The following is a 19420-nucleotide window of genomic DNA, read 5'->3' as shown; positions in this document are numbered from 1 at the left end:
ACAGCCAAGCATCTGGGGTCTCCATGTGTGCTGGAGGAGGCTGTGCTTCCCTCCTTCCCTGGGCAGTGGGAGAGTTGCTTCTGAACTCCAGGTTCGGGCTCCCCACTTCTACCCGGATACTAATCTCGTCCCCAGTTTCCTCAAGGAACTTTGAGGAACCTGGACATCAAGTCAGATATTTTCATCCTTCATGCCATCCTGACATTTCCATGCTGTGGGACATAGAGAATCATTCCTACATCAATTAGTCTAAGCCCCGTACCTGACAGAGGGGGGTGTGTGTGTGTGTGTGTGTGGTGTCCTTTTGTGAGGGCCTTGGGTGAGAGAGAGAACTGTGGGAGGACCCAGTGCAGTCAGTTTTTCTATGCAAGACGTGGGTAGAAAAAGGAGGATTTGCGGCAGGGGTAGGAAAAGTGGGTGAGGACGGAGATTCCTGTGAGGAGGGAGTGGCCCTTGCTGGGAAACAGCTGTGATGGGGAAAAGCAGAACGTTATCCTTGTCGTCAGGGTCTTGGGCCCCTTTAAGTCCAAAGACACAGTGTGAGACCTTCTCCTGGAGGCTCCTGGGACAAATGGCTTCTCATGGCAAGAAACTCCCATGGGTCTGAAGCCCACCTACAGGGTTAGGCTCAAAGTCCTTCACGCCACATGTAAGGCTTCCTCCAAATTCAGAGTCTACCATTTGAACCCATCCACAATCTGTTTTTGGCTGTCACAGGATTGACACATATTCTTGAACGTAAATGCTTCCGACAGGGCATGAACGCTCTTGTTAGACACAAGCCGCACCACTCCCTACTGCCGATACTCTCCCGTTTCACCCAGCTACACCACCTGCCTGGCACCAGAAAGCACTTGAATTTGGGACCCTTGAGCCTGAGGTCTTTGAGAGACAGGCTTGTATATTTTACTTGTCATAATTTAGCACATAGTAGGAGGGAGGGTATAGCTCAGTGGTAGGGTGCCTGCTTAGCAAGCACAAGGTCCTGGATTCAATCCCCAGTACCTCCATTCAAAATAAATAAATTAAATAAAAAGCTAGTTGCCTCCCCCAACCAAAAAAAAAAAAAAAAAAAAAGACTGATTAATCTTTTTTTTTTAATTCTAGCACATAGTAGGTTTCAATGAATATTTGTTGACTAGCTGACACCAGTTGGCCTCATCTTCTGTACCTCCGATCCGCCCTCCACTCCTCTGCTTAAGCCCATGCTTATGCTGGTCTCTGTTCCCTGAAGTGCAATTTTCCATCTGGAAAGCTTCTTGGTGAACTCCTAGTCACCACTCAAGACCCAGATTCAAGTGGCCCCACGTCTGGTCCAAGGTGGTCGCTCCCCACCCCGAGCTCCCACCATGCTGTCTAGTCTGTCTCTGTATTACCATCCCCAACAACTGCACTGTAATTATTTGTTTCTGTGTCTGGTCTGTCCAGCTTAGAGCATCTGTTAGAGAACTTTGACAGCTGTCCCTGTTCATGGACTAGGCTTTGGGATTAGTCCGTATTAGATATATACATTAGTTGGCTTACCAACTTTGGTAAATCCCATTAGCAGCTCTGGGTGCTTTGCCCCCAAATCCTGGCACCTTGATTCTCACCTTCAGCGGGTGTTGGAAGAAGAGGCCTCATGACTCAAGGTCTGGCCCTTTCGGGGAGGAGCGTCCCCAGTGTGGCTCCAGGCAGAAGACAACTATTAGCTTACAAGCTGGGACCAGCCCTGCCGCCCACCTGGCTCGGTCAGGCCACTCCTGGCCCATGACTCGACACTTTCTGGGGCTACCTGCTGGGTTTGGCCAAGGCGAGTTGCCTGGGCCTGTGAGGATCTGCTGGCAGGGCACACTTCGCAGGGCTGCCCGTGGCAATGCCGGGGTCACCCACTCATCCCCATGCTGGTTCCAGGGCACCTCTTCTTAAAGGCTCAGTGTGGCTCCCACCCTAGGGTCTAGCCTTAGCTGTGCAGGGTCCCCGAACAGGGTCAACTTGTTTCTTCTGCATCAGGAGGGTGGGTACATGTGAGTGTGGGAGTGGGAGGACGTGAGTGTGTGGGTATGTGCATTGAGTGAAAGGATCGTGTGGGAGCGAGTGTAGGTGAACGTGCGTTGTGTGTGACAGTGTATGATTGTGTGTGTGTGAGTGCGTGTGATGAGTGAACATGTGCAATGCCATGTGTGCAGGCATATAAACCAAGTGGGAATGACTGTCTGTGTCAATGCGTCCATTCATGGGTTTGTGTGTAGGAGTCTGGGCGTAAGTTGTGTGGTGTGTGGATGTGTGACTCTATGTGACAACAGAGATGTGAATTTGAGTCCTGGCTCTGCCATTTCCTAAATGTGTTGAAAATTGAAATAAATCCCTTCCCCTTTCTCTGTAAAATGGGATGGCGTAGACGAGATGATCTAAGTTCCCTTCGAGCTTTGATATTCAATGGCCAGGTTAGGAGCTGGGCACAAGTGTGTGAAAGTTGTGTGTGCCCTTGTGTATGTGTGTGTCTGTGTGTGAGCGTGTATCTGTGTGTGCAGCCAAGTGGTGCTGTGCAAAGGGCATCGCTTTGAATTCTGATTCCACGTTAACAGTTGCGGGATCCCCGCTTAGTCCCTTCCCATCTCTGAGCCTCAGTTTCCTCATCTGCAGATGGGCCTAATGACTCTTACAAGGCTTCTGTGAGGACTGAGAAATACTGTGATGGGTCTAGCTCAGAATCTGGCTCAGTTCCCTCTCTGGGAAATGTATGTGTGCATGCGTGTGCATGGGCATGTCTGCATGGGCATGCGTGCGTGCACCTGGACAGTCAAGCTCATACGCTTGACTGTGTAGGCTGGTCCAGAGAACAGGGTAATTGATCTAGGTGACTCCTGCCCTCTGGGGTTTCTGGTTTCTGTCTGCTTGGTACGCAGCCACCCAGGAGAGGTAGGGCCGGGCAGTCAGTTTCCAGCTACCTGCCCAGGCCCATGTGATTCTGAGGGCTCCCGGTGCCCCAGACTGTCTGTCACATGGGTGCAGTGGCCTGGAAAGGAGGATTGGTGTGGGCAGGAGACAGGCCTCCCAAATCCGCTTAGAGTCCACCCCACCATTATTAGTATTAGTGTATTAGAGACTAAAGAACTTCTTCTCAGAGGGTCAACAGCCAGCCTGGGATGGCGGCTGCGCTGAGCGTGAGACCCTGAGCCCCACTCCCATCTAGAATGAGGCTTCAGAGTAGAGTAGCAGGTAGTGCTGTGCCCTCAGAGAGCGCCCAGCCACAGGAGAGGACCGGGGGTCAGGCTGGAAAGGGGGGCAGGGGTAAAGAAGGTTTTCTAGCAGGAAGGGAGCCTGAGGGACTAGTAAGGCTGGAGAGGGAAAGGGGGACAGTCTGGACAGGAGGACCAGTGTGAACAAACGTGGGGAGACAGGAGTGAGCACTGAAGAGTGAGTGTGTGTGTGTGCGTGTGTGCAAGTAGGGGAGGACAGTAGGAGGGTGGTGTAGAGGACTTTGGAGAATATCAAATCCAATTCTTCCATTTCCTTGGTGAAGAAACAAAAGTAGAGAAGGGAAGGGATGTGCCTTGGGGCAGAGTGAAGCCATGACTGCTTCTCAGCTGGGTCTACCTCCAATTCTCGGGTTCTGGAGAGGGGTGTCAGGCTGAGATGCCTCAGGCCCTCCTGTAGCTGGTCCCATAGGGATCTTGGTGAACTTGGACAGAGGCTGAGCTGGGATGCCTGCCTTCAGGCCAATGGGAGGCTCTGGGGCTGGACATTATGTCCAAACAAACCTAGAGCAGCTGCTAACACCTGGACCTGACCTGCCTGGGGGCAGGTTCCAAACCCAGACCCTGGACACCCACAGAAGATTCCCAACCCTGGGCCACATGTACTGCAAGGGCTTCCAACAGCCACACAAGAGAAAGCCCCAGCAGCCTGACTTAGAGAAGCATACCACATCGGGACCCTGAACCCTGAGAACGACTCCCGTTCCTGGACCACGTATATCTGAATCGGCTTCCACTGCAAACTTAGAACAGCCTGAGTGGACCCGTATAACTCGATCCAGAAACTCAGCAAAGACCCCAACATCCAGAGGATAACACCCAGAGAGGGTCCCAGCACTCCAACTCAGAACACTGGGAAGATCCCAACACGGGACCAGATAACATCTGATTGGCTTCCAACTCAGACCCAGCACACCTTGACTGTAACCGCACAGCTCGACCTAGGGCGCCAGGAGCCGACCCCCACCCCCACCCCGCCCCACCCACAGTCCATCTTCAGTTGAGTTCATCCCAAGTTTCCTAGGTTCCAAAGCTTTTTCCGGGGAAATCTGTGGTCATCCTTTGGGATGCCGGGGATACGGGAGAGGGCAGGAGGCCCGGCCTGCGCCGCCTGCAGGGAGGGGTGGGCTTCGTTTGCTCACTGCTGTTGGGTGGGTGGGAGTAGGCGGGAGACGAGTACGCAGTAGCCCCCTCCAGCCGCCCCCCACCCCTGCCCCGAGCTGGGCGGAAACGATGCGCCCCGAGAGGCCCTGCGGATTCCGCGCCGCGCGCCCCCCAAACCGCCGGCGGGGCGCTGGGCGCGGGGCCAGGAAACCCGGCGCCGGCCCTTGAAGCGGCCCCAGGTCGGGAGGGGCGGGCGGCCGCTGGCACCGTGGCCGCCGAGCAACGTGACCGAGCGGCCGGGCTGCGGCCTGGGGTCCCCACCAGGACAAGGCGGCCTCTGTGCCGACGCAGCTGATCCCAAATCCCTTCCGGCTGACAGCCCGCGCCGGCTGGGGCCAGGCGGCGTGGGAACCGGATTGAGTGGGGCCGGGGGCAAGGTGTGCGCGGCGGGGAGCTGGGGCGGGGGCCAAGGGGCCTGGGAGGGGGTGTAGGGGGAGCGGAACCCTTCGGCGGCCACCCCCTCTAGAGGCCGCTGCTCCCGACGGTATTTCACCACGCCAGGGTAGCAAGAGTTACCATCGCGTTTCCCAGGCAGGGAGACTGAGGCTGAGAGGTTGCAAGTCTCACAGCCCATTTCTTGGTTAAAACCAGGCTTCTAAATTGGGCCCCATGATAAACTATATATACTGTTGAGAGCTGGGCGGCATCATGAGTCCCGTTTTATAAATGAGGGAACTGAGGTTCAGAGTTGAAGTCACCTGTCCAAGGTCCCCAGACAGGTGGGGTGAGGTTGGGACCCGAGCCACCTCTGCTGACTGCAGCATGGTGTGTGATGTGCATGCAGTCAGTCCTCCTGCTGGACCCACTGGCCACCAGATAATCGTGGAGCATCCAACAGGAGGTTCTGGTGCACATATAGGCCACTGGGTCCATCTGGCCAGGGAGCTGTGTTTCTGGGTTCTTGAATGTGGAGGATGCCGTGAAGGTGTGGAGTTAGTCTCTTGGAGGACAGACTGGGGCTGAAGTGTGGAGACAGAGTGAGGGAGACAAGTGTCAGGGTGGAGGAGGAGTCAGGTAGGGAGGAGGGGGTGGTGGTGGAGAGGGATGGGAGGGAAATGAACTGGGGGGTTGGCTGCTGGATGCCCCTCTGCTCTGCTTTTAATAGCCAGGGACAAAGCTGGAATCTGAGAAGCTGGAGAAAGGGTCACGGAAGGGTGGTGCCCCAGAATCAGGCTCACCCTGGCCTCTGGAAACAGGGTGGGGATTGTCTGGTCAATTCTTCAGAACTGAAAAGTAGTGCCTTCCCAGTGCAGAGGGAGCCTGGCCGGCCCTGGGTTTCTCTAGCCCCGGCCCTATCTTCCAGGACTGGGGCAGCCCGGGAATTTTCTCCCTTTCCTTGACTGATGTTGATCAAACGGGCAGTGCGGGGGGGTGGGGGGCGGCTCTCAGGGGGAGGAGGGGGACTGCAGGGCCTGGGGGTCGGGGTGTCTGCTGAGTGAGCACATGAGCCTCCAGGTGTCAATGTGCCTGGGTGTCCCCCCTGCGCCGGGACGCATGTCTCTGTGTGATGGTCTTATTTGTGGGCGCCTCTGAGAATGGGTCTACGTGTCTGGCGAGGTGGGTGTATTGTATCTGCGTGTTGTTTGTGTCTGGTTCCTTTGGCTTCATCTGGATCTGTGTCATCTCTCTGGGTCTGCATGTCTGTGGCTCCACTGGTATCTGTGAGTCTTTGTGTGTGGGCCTCCCTCGCCCTGCCCCATCAGGGCCCTGAATGCCACTTTGCTGCCTGAGAGTGCAGAGGAATTCAGGGGGCAAGGGGAGAGGGGAGCACATGTCCTGGGCTGCAGGCCTGCTGGTTATGGAAAACTACCGAGGCCTCCTGGGGATGGGCGGGCCGCGCCGGATGAGAGCCAGGCTCCTCCCACCCTTTCTCGGCAGGGCTGTGGACCTGCCGAGATGGGTCCTTCATTAAGCAGAGAGCATGGCCTCCCTCCCACCAGTCCCCAGATGGCCAGCCTGGCCTCTGCCCTTCCCTGGGCCTAAGCATTCCTTGGTGGGGGGTAATGTGAGGGGGTGGGATTATGTTTTCTCTGAAGTCCTTCCCAGCCCTGACATTCTCTCCATTCTGTGAATATTAAAGGGATTCGAGAGGGCAACTTCACCTCCATTTCAGGGGTCAGGAAAGCATTGGGTCCTAGACTGTTAGAGCAGGATGGGGACCTAAGGATGGTCTAGTCCTACCCAGTGCCTTCTGGAAGGGCAAGAACCAGCTTTCAGGTCTCCTGTCCCTCAGTCGCTGGCCCTCCCCCATTGTGACTGCTTTGTAGCTAGGCCTGCCTGGCATGGAGGGAGAAGCCTTTGGGATGGCCGTGAAGGGTGGGACGGCTTTGACACTTGGAGATGCAGTTGAGCCAGACAAGTCCCCAGTTGCAAGCAGACAGGGGTTGAGATGTGGAAGCGGGCAGGGGAGGAGTGCAGTCAGGATGGAGGGCTGGGAGGCAGCAGCTGGGCACAGTAGGTAACAGGACTGGAAAGCCATGTCTGAGTGATACAGGAGGGTCCCCAGAGGCCAGGCGGAAGAGCGTGGGCTTTAGCCTATAGGTGCTTCTGGCAGAGGAGGCAAGTTCGCAGTGTGACGGCATGGTTGAAGGCGGATACTCCATGATCAGATCAGACGGTGTGTATTCAAATTGCAGTTCTGAGCCTCTAGTAACTGCATAAGTACCTATTTAATCACAAGTGGGTTCCTTACACTCTGTATAGCTCACTTTCTCATCTTTGAAATGGAGATAATAATAGTACCTTTCTCATGTGGTCATTGTGAACAATAAATGAGTAAATGAGAATGCAGGTGAAGCCCTCCATGCCTGACACAGAGGAAGGGCTCAATGATGGTTATGATGATACTAACGAGGTAACCTCTGTTTCAGGCCAGGCTGGAGGGATGGGGAGTGGAGGCAAGGAGACCAGTGGGGAGTCCATGGAAGTCCTGCAAATGAGAGGTTTTGGGGTCCATGGTGATGTCCCCTGAATGAGTGAGGGACCCAGGCTGAATGCTAACAAGGTCTGGGCTGTTGCACAAGAGTGGATAGAACTGTCACACTGAGGGCTGTGGAGTGTGAGTGAGACGTTGAGAATGGCTTTGCTAGTTGTGGGAGAGGCGTGGGGACCTCACTAGGGTTTGGAGAGGAGGGTAGCTTAGAGAGGTACTTGAGAGGTGAGTTGACCAAGACCTGGGGACAACTCCATGTGGCCAGGGAGGAGGAGAGGCAGAGGCCAGGCTCAGCACTTGTGGTCTTGGCCCTGGGAAGCTATCTTCAGAGGTGATGCTGGAGGAGGCTGAGTGAGAGGTGGAGGGGATGGAGGTGAGAAGGGCTCAGCTGTGCTGAGTGTGGGGTGGGCCCCTGGGTGGATTTATCAGGCCTGGAGCTCAGGAGCCAGGTGTGTGCTGGAGATGGGTGTGGGGACCATTTGATACGCTCCTGGTGTGGGCGAGGTCATCCCAGGGAGACTGAAGATACAGAAAGGGGCCCCTCTCTGAACCCAAGGAACCCCTGCTGAGAAAGAAGCCCGAGGGGTGGCCGAGGGGAGCTGTGGTCAGAGGGGCAGAAGGAAGACTGTGCTCCAAGGAGGAGGGCAGTTCAAGAGAGCTCCGTGCTGGGGAACTGGGGGGGGGATTTGGGGGGGGGGGAGAAGGAGAGAGAGAAGGAGAGAGAGAGGGAGAGGGAGGGAGGCCCTTGGTTTTGGCAGTGAGGAGGCTGCCAGTGGTGACCTCTGTAGAATGCAGTCTGGAGGATAGGGGACAAAACTCAAGCTGCAAGGAGGCGAGGGATTAATTAATGGCGTGGGGGAAGTGGAGGCAGGAGCTGGAGTCATGACTGCCTGGAACTTGCCCAAGGAGAAGAGGGAGCCATCTGAGGCAGCCCTGCCTGGAAGAGTCTGAGCCTCTGGAGGGGGCCGGGGGTCCTCCCTACGTTTCAGGCAGAGAAACAGACTCACGAGCGTTAAGAGGCTTGTACGAAGTCACAATAAATTAATGTGGAAGACAGCCCAAGATCCCTGACTCTTAATGTAGCATTTAAAAAGAAAAAGGACAATTGAAATAGTATCACCGCCCCCCCCGACACACACTTGTTCTGATCACAGAAATAAAACATGCTTATTGGATAATCCTAGGAACACACAAAAGCACAAGGGGAAAATACAAAAATTATCTGTAATTCTACCGTCCAGGGATAAGCATTTTTCCTCCTGTGTATTATTAAGCCCTTCTACTTTTTTTTTCCTTTGCTGATGTACAGAAATACGCACTGGGGTTTTGCACTTACTGTTTTGTAATCCCTGGTTTCATTTAGCAACATGCCATGGAAGCTTTTTTATAGTACTATATATTCCTCAAGACTTCTTTTTTCTCTTTTAGCTCACAGTCTGGTTAAGGAGACAAGACAAGGCTGGGACCCCTGACAGTCGATCAAGAGCAGAACAGCGAGGCTGTGTCTTGTCAGGGTGTCTGGGGCTGTGGCTGGAACACCACACGGAGCCCACTGGACTGGCTCGTTGAGTCCTGAATTGGCCCCTGGCTCACTGTGTAGCCTCAGGTAAGATAAAACTCGCCTTCTCTGGCCCTCAGAATTCCAGAATCCCAAAAAGAGTTCTAAGTGAGTCTTGTAAGGCCAGCTGCCAGCACTGTGAAATGGTAGAGAGAAAGGCGTAGGAAATAAAATGACTGTGACCATCATGATGCTAACAGCTCGTGTGACTCCTTTCAGCCTCAGTTTCTTCAACTGAAAAATGAGAATCGTGTTCACCCACTCTGCCTGTCAGGACTCTGGTGAGAATCCAGTTAGATGAACTGTTATGATGCCTAAGAACAACGACTATTTGGACAGTGTCTTGCTGTATACCCACATGATCTCACTTGTCCTTCCAGCAACCCCATGAGGTGCGTACTATCTTTGTGCCCTAGTTTTCCAGGCTTGGAGACGTGAGGTCACTCGTTCAAGGTCACAGGTAGAAAGTCTCCCAGTTACCAACGCCCCAGATCTCTACGCTGCACGGGTCTGATGTGTGGTGTGGGCCTGAGCAGGAGGGACCAGAGGGGACCCGGGAGACTGGCTCATTTCGCCCTTAGTTTAGCTGTGGCTTCTCCAGGTACCACCGTCTGTGGGGAGTGGCCGCCCTCTGGTGTTCTAAATGCAACTTGTCCTGGCCGAGAGGAGAGCTAGCAATCTGCCTGTCTCAGGAGTAGGGTGGGGTGAGCTCAGAATAACCCCAACTTGTCCTTTCAGAGTTCGGGGGTCCTGGGAAAATTAGCACACCTCCACATTTCCCTGGATGCGAGGCTGTGCCACAGATGGCACTGGGTAGAAGCTTCTTTGATTTCAACCCCCACCTGCCTCTCATCTGGGTGACGTTTTGCTGGGTAAGTGGCCACATTCTACTTCTGACTGGAGTGCTAGTTAGGAGGCTGTTGTGTTATTGTTATTCCCTGAACACCACATTCGTGTTTCAGATGCTCGTCTGCATCTATGTTACAATTCAATAGAAAAACATAGAATTGTTGCTAATCCTTATGGGGCAATTTTTACTCTGGGCTGACAAAAAGTCTGTCATTGGACTGGGCATTGGATTGCAAAGTGGTACAGGCAACACCTGAGGATGTGTGCTTCCGAGGGCTTTCTCCCCTGTTAGCTCATTTTATAGTCGCCATAACCTTAGGAAGAAGTCATTTATGGCCACTTTACATATGAGAAAATAGGCTCAAGATCCATCCAAAATTGAGGCCAAAGAACTTCCCAAGACGCCCCGCTGCCCCGCTGTGACAGCCTTATGGGTAAAGAGGCCCTGGCGGCATGCCCAGTGAGATACACGGTGCCTTCCAAATCCAGAGGTGCTGTGTTTCCTTCTCTGTGATTTGAGGTGCCAGTTGCAGTAACTATCCTTCACCTTGGAGGTGATATTCCATGATGTTCTGTTATTACAGTTACTTGATTTTCCAAAGCCTTGCCTCCTATAGACCACTGACTCTCGCCAATTAAGTAACTGCATGTCGTGGACTAATAGTGTCCCCTTTCCAATATTAATGAAGTCATTATGGGTAATTAAGTTCATTTATTCATTTATTATTATTATTTTTAATGGAGGTACCAGGGATTGAACCCAGGACCTCGTGCATGCTAAGCACCGCACTCTACCACTGAGCTATGCCCTCCCCCCCCCATTGCTACTTTTGCATCTAAACAGACTGGAAAACAAATTCCAGAACTCTGTGCAGTACTGAAGACTCTCAGAGTTTGGTTAGAAAGACAGAAGCAATTCTACATATTCTAGGAATAAAGGCTTTAATACAGAATTAGGGGCTTATGTAACTGTGGGAAGAGCCAAGCGGAGGGAGGGAAATCAAAGAAACCTTTGCTGAAGGTCAGAGAAGCCGACACACTGTATCTCTTCTTAAAGCAATAAAAGGCATGGTTTTCAAAAGCTTGCCAGGAAACTGCTGCAAGTCTCAGAAATCTCCGAGAGGCTCCAGTCATCTCAATCTGCAGTGGTAAAGGGGACAGTTCTCAAGAACTTGTGTGAAGCTTTTGTGACACTGTTGTCTCTTCATGGGTTTGGCTACAACCCCCACCAGAGAATAATGGTTTTGACTTTGCCTGTACCCTCTAAATCTTGCATGAATTCTCTTATTTGGTAAATTGTAACCTGGAACCATATAGGAAAGGGGATTCTGGGAAACGGAGTTTTCAGTTTTAAAAGGGAGTGGCTGCAGTTGAACACAGATGTGTACTCAGGGCAAAGGTATCGGTTCGCTTTCACTGTTTTGCCTCAGGGCCAAGTTAATTAGCTTCTGTTCTTTGTCTTAATACATAGTCTTACAGGATTTTGCAGAATATCCTGCTGTCCACTATGTTCGTGGCATTATATTCATGGACCCAGGAGTAAGACATGTCAGGAAGTCGGGATGCCCTCTAGATGGGAAATAAACTTGATGAAAGTTCGGGGGTCTGTCACATTGATGAAATTTTTAGGGAACCTCTTTTCCTACAGTAGGACTTGGCAAATTTTATCTTTACAGGGATGGTTAGTAAACAGTTGAGGCTTTGCAAGCCGTAAGGTATCTCTTGTAACTGCCCAGTTTTGCCGTTGTAGTACGAAACCAGCCATAGGTTGTGGCTATGTTCCAGGAAGCCTTCATTTACCAAAATAGGAGGGGGACAATATTTGGCGTGTGGACAGTTGTTGGCCAACCTCTACCCTAGAGGAGACATTCCTTCTAAGTTAAGGAGAAGTTATTGCTCCTCACACCTCTTATCGCTGAGAAAGGGGCACGACACTTGGTTGTGTTTTGGTGGCGGCGTTTACCGCGCTTGGCAACATTGTTTGACCCTTAATCGGGTGACTGAGAAGGCTTCCAGTTCTGACTCAGACCCTGAGAAAAGTGCGCCCTGCAGCTGATCCAGGCTGTGATGCCAGCTGTTCTGCTGCTGAAGCAGCGGATACGACCAGCAGATACGACGGTGCCCAAAGTGTCTATGGTGAGTGAGGATGCTCTGGTCAGCTCCAGTCGACAGTCTGCTGCAGATTTCTAGGTTTTGAGGCAGGGCCATGACTTCTGTGGTAGAGAAATACTCTCAATTTGAAAAATATTTCCTGGACTGCTGCTGGGCTTTGGTAGAGACTGAATGTTTAACCACGTGAAGCCAGGAGGCCATGTGGCATTAACTGCCGATCATGAGCTGGTTTTACTGGAGGACCGAAGATGCGCTAAGCCGTAAGGCTGAGCAGGCACAGCAGCAGTGAACTGTAGGGTAAAAGTGGTCACTCAGGAATCACGAATAAATTATCAGAACAGGTGTCCCAGACTCTCCTGTCACCTACCAGTGCAGCTCACTTACGGCATCAGAAAGGGGTCCCTATGACCAACTGATGGGGGATGAAAAGATGTGGGCTTGGTTCATTGATAGTTCAGTGTGATTTGCTGGTGCAAGGTAGGAAAGGACTACTCCTGATTACAGACCCTATCAGGGGTGGTCATGAAGGACAGGAGTGAAGGGAAACGTTCCTGATGGGTAGAGCTGAAAGCAGTACACCTGGTCATGGATTTCCTATAGAGGGAGATATGGTCCTCGTACCTACACACATTGACTCCTGGACCATGATGAATGACTTGGCTAATTGGACAATGGCCAAGAAAGAACAAGACTGGGAGGTTTGGGGAAGAGATATGTATATGTACTTATGGAGGTGAACACAAAGCATGCAGATCTCTGTGTCTTACATTAATGTCTACCAAAGAGTATCCACTTCAGAAGAGACTTAAAAACCACGACCACCGCCATAGCCTCTCTCTTCTCCTTGGTCATCCTAGAACTTGCTAAGTGAGCCCAAAGATAATGACCACGGTGGCATGGATGAAATTTCTGCATGGACTCAACTACATTGCCGCCCTCTCAACAAGGATGAGTTAATAATGCTTGGCCTTCTAGCATCAGAGAATGATGCAGAGCCCTGGATCTGGCACCATTCTCCAGGCAGACCTGCCAGCTACCCAATGGCCAGCTGACCACACTGGTTATCTTATACCTTGAAGGAGGCAGTGATTTCTTTTTTGCTGGAATTGATAATTTGATAGATTTGCACTCTTTCTGATGGCATCACCTTCACCAGCACTATTATCTGAAGCCATCATCCTTATAGTTCATCATCATGGCGTCTCCGACATAGTGCAGGTCAAGGGGCCCATTTTATGGCAAAGGAAATTAGACAATGGACTCATTACCACATGATTCATTGGTAAATATAACCCCTTACCTAGAAGTAGCCTGCCTAAGGGAACAGTGGGACAACTAAGTAAATGTTCAGCTGAGTCAAAGGTCAGCTGAGCTTAGAGACAGTACCTCATAGGGTGCTGTCCTTTACACGTGGATGTGCTGAACCATCCTTAATAAGTAGAATATGCAAGTCTATGAGGTAGAAGTAGGATTGGCTCTCTCATGATCAATCCTGGTGACCTGATGATGAAGTTTGCCTTTACCATTCCTGCAAATTTAGGCTCTACCTGTTTTCTGGGTATGGGGAAAAACACTTCCGCCAGGGCACACAGTGAAATTTTCCTTGTGTCTGAAGCTGTGGCTCCCACTTAGTAGCTTTAGGTTTCTCATGCCTGTGGACCAGCAGTAAAGAAAGAAGTTACTGAACAGGCAGTGCTAATTGGCCTGATCAGCATTAGGACTTGGGGTTGCTGCTACACTATAAGGGTAGAGAGCAATGTATCTGGAACTCAGGAGATTCATGGAACATCTCTTGGTGATTCAATGCCCAGTGATAACCGTTAATGGTCAACTGCAGCAACCATGGGCTGAAAAAGGCACAGCAACTAAGCATAACTAACTGCAGAGGATAAAGCTCTGGTTCTGCCCTGGAGGCAAGCAACCAAGGCCAGCCAAGCAGGTGCTCGCTGAAAGTGAAGGAAATCCAATGTGAGTAATGGAGGAGAATGATGCTGAATATCAGTTAGCCTCCAAATCAGCCGCAGCTTTTGCTGTGGGGACTGGATCTTTAAGTCATTGCAGGTTATCACACCTAGCTTTTATCTTTTTTTTTCATTGAAGTATAACTGATTTACAATGTTATTTTAATTTCAAGTGTATCACATAGTACACATAGATTCGAGATTTTTACACCTTATGAAATGATCACCACAAGTCTAGTTACCAACTGTCACCATACAGAGCTGTTACAATATTACTGACTATATTCCTATACTGTACATTACATCCCCATGACTTGTTTTATAACTGGAGGTTTTTACCTCTTAATCCTCTTCCCCTATTCCACTCATCCCCTCAGTCCCTCCCCTCTGGCAACCACCAGATTGTTCTCTGTACCTGTGAGTCTTTTTATGTTTTGTTATGCTTTTTTTTTCTTTTTCCTTTTTTAAAAAGATTCTACATATAAATATTATTTGTCTTTCTCTGACCTATTTCACTTAGCATAACACCCTCTGGGTCCACCCACGTTGTCGCATATGGCAAGATTTTATTCTCTTTTATGGCTGAGTAGTATTCCATTGTATGCATATACGACATCTTCTTTATCCATTCATCTGTTGATAGACACTTACCTCATCATTGTATTGAAGGATTGGACTCGCACTTCTTCTCATAGGTAAGAAGTCAGGGCTCTTGTTTTCACATATCATAAGAGCGTGTGAACAGATATGAAAGACGCAAAGGAGCCCTGCACCAAATCCAGTTTATGTGCCTCCCTAGATATGCTCATGTGCTCTGCCCTGGGCCCTGGTTCCTTGTCGGTGGAGACTCCTGTCCCCTACTGCCACTCCTCATCTCCAGCACTGCCAACTCTCACAGGCTCTTTTAGGATGGGATCTGCTTTAGCACAGCTTCCTTTGTGCTTTCCACGTGGGGGCCACAGCAGCTCTGCTGCTCAGGTCCAGCCATACTGCACCCAGGAAGGCTTGGGGTCCTCCTATGGCTTCCGAATGTGGATGAAGCACCGTATTGCAGGATGTGGTATCTGGCTTTCCCAGAAGCTTTTTGGAGAGGCTGAGTTACAAAACCCCAAAAGTGGGGGAGCTAATATTTTATGGGACAAACCTGGAATAATGAGAGACAGCAGTTGGGAAGGAACAAAGAGAGACAGCAGGTCAGTTCCTTTCCCTCCCTTCCCGTGACATGCTGTTTCAGGGTGTGGTGTTCTCTGCAACCTGTTGGCAAGGTATTCTGCATGACCAAGTGGCTGCCTATACCTTCTGGGGAAACTGCGGCTGGTTTGGTAATATAGCACCTTGCATTTGTGTCTTTTCTCTCCTGCTTCACTTTCCTTTCCTTCTCGCTCTTGCTGCTTGGGATTGTACTTCCAAGGTAAGATTTATCAGGTGAACTTGGCCTCAGGCTCTGCTTTATAGGGGACCCAGGCTAAGATAAGTAGAACTTAAGAGTGGAATGACTGAGGGAGAATTAAAATTTTTTTTTCATAATGCTGTCATTGAAAGCAGCAGAAATGGCTTGAGTAACTTAAGATAAAAGGGAGAGACTATTTTAAAGGAATGTTATTCAAAGAAATGAGGCAAAGACTGAACACGCCCACAGAATAGGTGGGAGCCAGGGAAGATCTGCTGATGCCTTACAGAGCTGATGGATGGTATTTGTGGTAGTTCTAAAATATGCCCACAAATTTTTTGATATTCCTTCCTTCAGGAGGAGCCTAATCCCCTCTTGTTGAATGTGGGCTGTACTTAGTGACTTACTTCTAATGAAGAAAACATGCCAGAAACGATGGCCTGTGACTTCTGGACCTGGGCTATAGAGCGCACTGGCTTTTGTCCCTCCCCCCCCCCCCCCCCCGCCTCTTTGATCACTTGATCTGGGAGAAGCCTGTGGCTGTCATGTCATGAGGACAGTCAAGCAGCCCCATGGAGAGGCCTGGATGGTGATGACCTGAGTCCTCCTGCCAACAGCCATGTGAGTGCACTGTCTGGGAAGCAACCCTCCAGTCCCCAGTCAGGCTTTCATATGACTGCAGCTTTGGCTGACACCTTAACTGTATCGAGTGACCCTGAGCCAGAACCACCAGCTAAGAAGCTCCAGCATTCAGGACCCACAGAAACTGTGAGGTAACTAATGTTTGTCATGTTAAGCCAGTGAGTTTTGGTGTAATTTGTTTTGCAGCAGCAGATAACTCCTACAGTATCTTTAAGGTATCCCCAATGATTATTGTTCTTGGTGTCAGTATAATTAGCCCCATTTGCAAGATAGATATAGTAATTGCACTTCATTAATAGAGCTATTTACAAGGCTATAAGATGCTTGCAATAGTGCCTGGAACAGAGTGAGAATTCAAGGAGTGTGACTACTAGTAGCCATAGACATCACTGTTGTCTCAAGATTCAGATTCCAGGTCAAAAAATCCAATTGACTTAGCTTGGGTTCTGTGTTTTCCTCTTGATGTAAATACCATGTGGAAGAATTACCTATTCAAAAAGGAAGAGGGTAGAGGAGGATTGTCTCAAATTTTAAGGCTGAAAAAAGATTTCTGACATGTATTACAAGTATTTCCTCATGTATGTTGTTTATTCTCATTTTGTTTTTGAAGGTTTTTGCTCACGATGTTAAATTTTTAATAAGTGAAACTGATCAAGCTTTTCATTTGTTCTATTCTTGCCTCATGTGGTCTTTGGAGGGGCTGATCTTGCCAGCAATCTTGGAAGGTGGGCGGTGCCTAAAAGTTTAGTTGAGAGATGAATATGAGACTTCATTTATACCCAAAAAGGCCAGAAAGCAAAAGAGTGGTCATTATTTATCAGCCCATTTGTTACTGGCCCTCCATAACAAATAGCATAATTTTCATCTTCTGCTGGATTGCCATCACATAGAAGACCCCAGCTCACACGTGAATTGGAGTCCATTTAAGGGGATAGTATCTTAGAGGAGAGAGAGACAAAGTTGGACAATCACAACAGGTGGGTCCTCTTGAGGTGAAGCCAAAGAGTGATTTAAAAAAAAATCAGAACTGAAATAGAAGTCCAAGAACTGCAAAGGCAATGCAACTAAAAGCCAAAAAAGACTTTCCAAAACTTCAAGACATGATTTCTGAATTTAAAAAACTGGCAAACTAATTAAGAAGTTATGATCAGAGCAGAGAACTGAGTTAACATTCCGATTAACATTTTTATTTAAAAACCCTTATAATTTAGAGTAAAAATACAAAGAAATTAAAATCATGAAAGAAAAAAATAGCTGAGTCAAATGATAGGTCAGGGAAGCTACACAAGCTAATAACAGGAATTACAGAGGGTGAAAAAGGGAAACAGATGGAGAAGTAGAAATTAAAGCACAGATAGAAAAACACAGCTTTGTCTAGTTGAATGTGGGCTTATTTGACCATTGAAAAACCCAGACAAATTCCAGTCCTTTGGTCTATATGTGAAAAACACACATGGGTATAAATAATTAAAAGGAAAAAGAGAGATTACAGATGAAAACCTCCTCGACCTAAAGAAAGGTGAACGTCCAGATTGAAAGAGCTCGGATAATCCCAGGCATGATTTTTTTTTTAAAAAAGACCAAAAGACACTTAAACTTTAAGGAGAAAGAGAAAATCTCATGAACTTCTCTTATAAAAGAACAGGTTACCTACAAAAGGAAAGAAGAATCTGACTTACGTTGAATGTTTTCCATTTACAGCAATGAAAGAAACAAGATCGTTGAACCATGTCTACAGGCTATTGAGGGAAACAGGCTGTGAATCAATAATCCTGAATCCAGCACGGGCATCATTCATCTGGCAGCGTAAAAGGAAAACATTTTCAAACATATGAAGAGTCAGAAAAACTACCACACATGGACTCCACCCAACGAAAATATTTTATCAAATCGAGAATGGAATTGGAATAGAGAGCCTCAAGACAGAGAAGTGGGACAGTCCAGGAGACGGTGGTGAGCAGTGACTCTGACCACACACATAATTAAAACTAAAGGGATGCTAATAACATGCCTGGGATCTCTAGTACCAAGTGAGGAGGATTCTTGAAACAGATGAAACACACAATTAGGCAAAACCTAAAAATAGACTGTAGCCTTAGAAATTATCTTGCTCCTTGTGATTCTGTTTGTGATTAGGTAAGAATTGGTATAAAACATTTTGCCAGATGCAAGCATGAATGTGGGCTGGCAAGAGAGGAAATAAAAGCAAACAGTCTTTGTATTAAAGTCAAATACAGAACAACTAGAGAGTAGGTAAGTAACCAACTAGATCTAACAGACATACAGAGCACATTCTACCCAAAGGCAGCAGCGTGCATTCTTCTCAAGTGCATGTGGGATATTTTCCAGGACAGAGCATATGATAGAGCTACAAATGAAGTCCTAATAGATTTTAAATGATAGATACCATACAAAGTATCTTCTGTGACCACAGCAGGGTGAGTTAGAAATCAGCAACAGAAGTAAAACTGGAAAATTCTCAAATTTGTGGAAATTAAACAACACTCTTAAACAACCAATGGATCAAAGAAGAAATCACAAGGGAAATTAGAAAATACTTAGAGATGAATGAAAAAAATGCAACGTAACAAAACTCATCAATTATACCTCGATTAAAAAAATTAAAATTTAAATAAAATACTTAGATGCAGTGAAAGCAGTGCTAACGGGGACATTTATAGCTATACATGTTTACATAAAAAAAACAAGAAAGACCTCAAATTAAAAGCCTAATTTTAGAGCTTAAGAAATTAGAAAAGGAACAAACTAAACCCAAAGCTCGTAGGAGGAAGGAAACGATAAAGATTAGAGTGAAGATAAATGAAATAGAGAATAGAAAAATAATAAAGGTCAATAAAACCAAAAGTTGGTTCTGTGACAAGATCAACAAAGCTGACAAACCTTTAGCTGCACGGAACAGGGAGCAAAAGAGAGAAGACTCAGAGCACTAAGATCGGAAATGAAAGTGAGGACATCACAACTGGTTTTACAGAAATAAAAGAAATTATGTGTGTGTGTGTGTGAGAGAGAGAGAGGAAATGAAGTATAATATTGATATCTAGAAATGTTTGTATGAGCAGTTTTGACCCCCAAAAGTTAACTGACCTTAGATTACCAGTGTCAGTATTTACTATAAAACGTTTACATATGTCATACTACTTTGGAATTCACCTTCCTCTAGTCATTGGAAATATACCTAAAATAAAGGTATCTGCAAATACCTTGATTCTGGGTATTTTGTTTCCTTCTTGCTACAACTGAAACTAAAAACGTTTTTCTCTTAACTTCTAATTTTGATATAATTTCAGACTTACAGAAAAGTGGTAACAGAATTGCAACACTAATACAAAGAGCCAACTGTTAACAGTTTGATATTTCTCTATGTGTACAGTTATTCTGAATTTTCAAGAGTAAGTTGTAGACGCCATGCCCCTTTCGTCGTAAATATTTCAATGTATGTATTCCCCAAACAAGAGCATTCTCCTAGTAACTTCAGTATAGTGATCAAAGCCAACCAGGAGGGTAACACTCACACAATAGTGTTTTCTAATCTACAGACCGTATTCAGAATTG

General features: G+C 48.3%; 1 long non-coding RNA gene across 2 annotated transcripts in view; it reads left to right on the top strand.

Moving 5' to 3' along the window:
* LOC116156848 (uncharacterized) overlaps positions 1-19006 on the top strand; it is a 96640-nt gene extending 77634 nt beyond the window's left edge. For both annotated transcript variants that reach the window (XR_010383872.1, XR_010383873.1), the window contains exons 2-4: positions 8764-8941; positions 9113-9285; positions 17549-19006. This is a non-coding gene — a long non-coding RNA (uncharacterized LOC116156848). The remainder of the gene's footprint in view (positions 1-8763; positions 8942-9112; positions 9286-17548) is intronic.
* The last annotated feature ends 414 nt before the right edge of the window (positions 19007-19420 follow it).

The sequence above is a fragment of the Camelus dromedarius genome, chromosome 14, assembly GCF_036321535.1.
Source record: "Camelus dromedarius isolate mCamDro1 chromosome 14, mCamDro1.pat, whole genome shotgun sequence".
Taxonomy (NCBI): domain Eukaryota; kingdom Metazoa; phylum Chordata; class Mammalia; order Artiodactyla; family Camelidae; genus Camelus; species Camelus dromedarius.
This window is presented reverse-complemented; position numbering and strand designations above follow the sequence as displayed.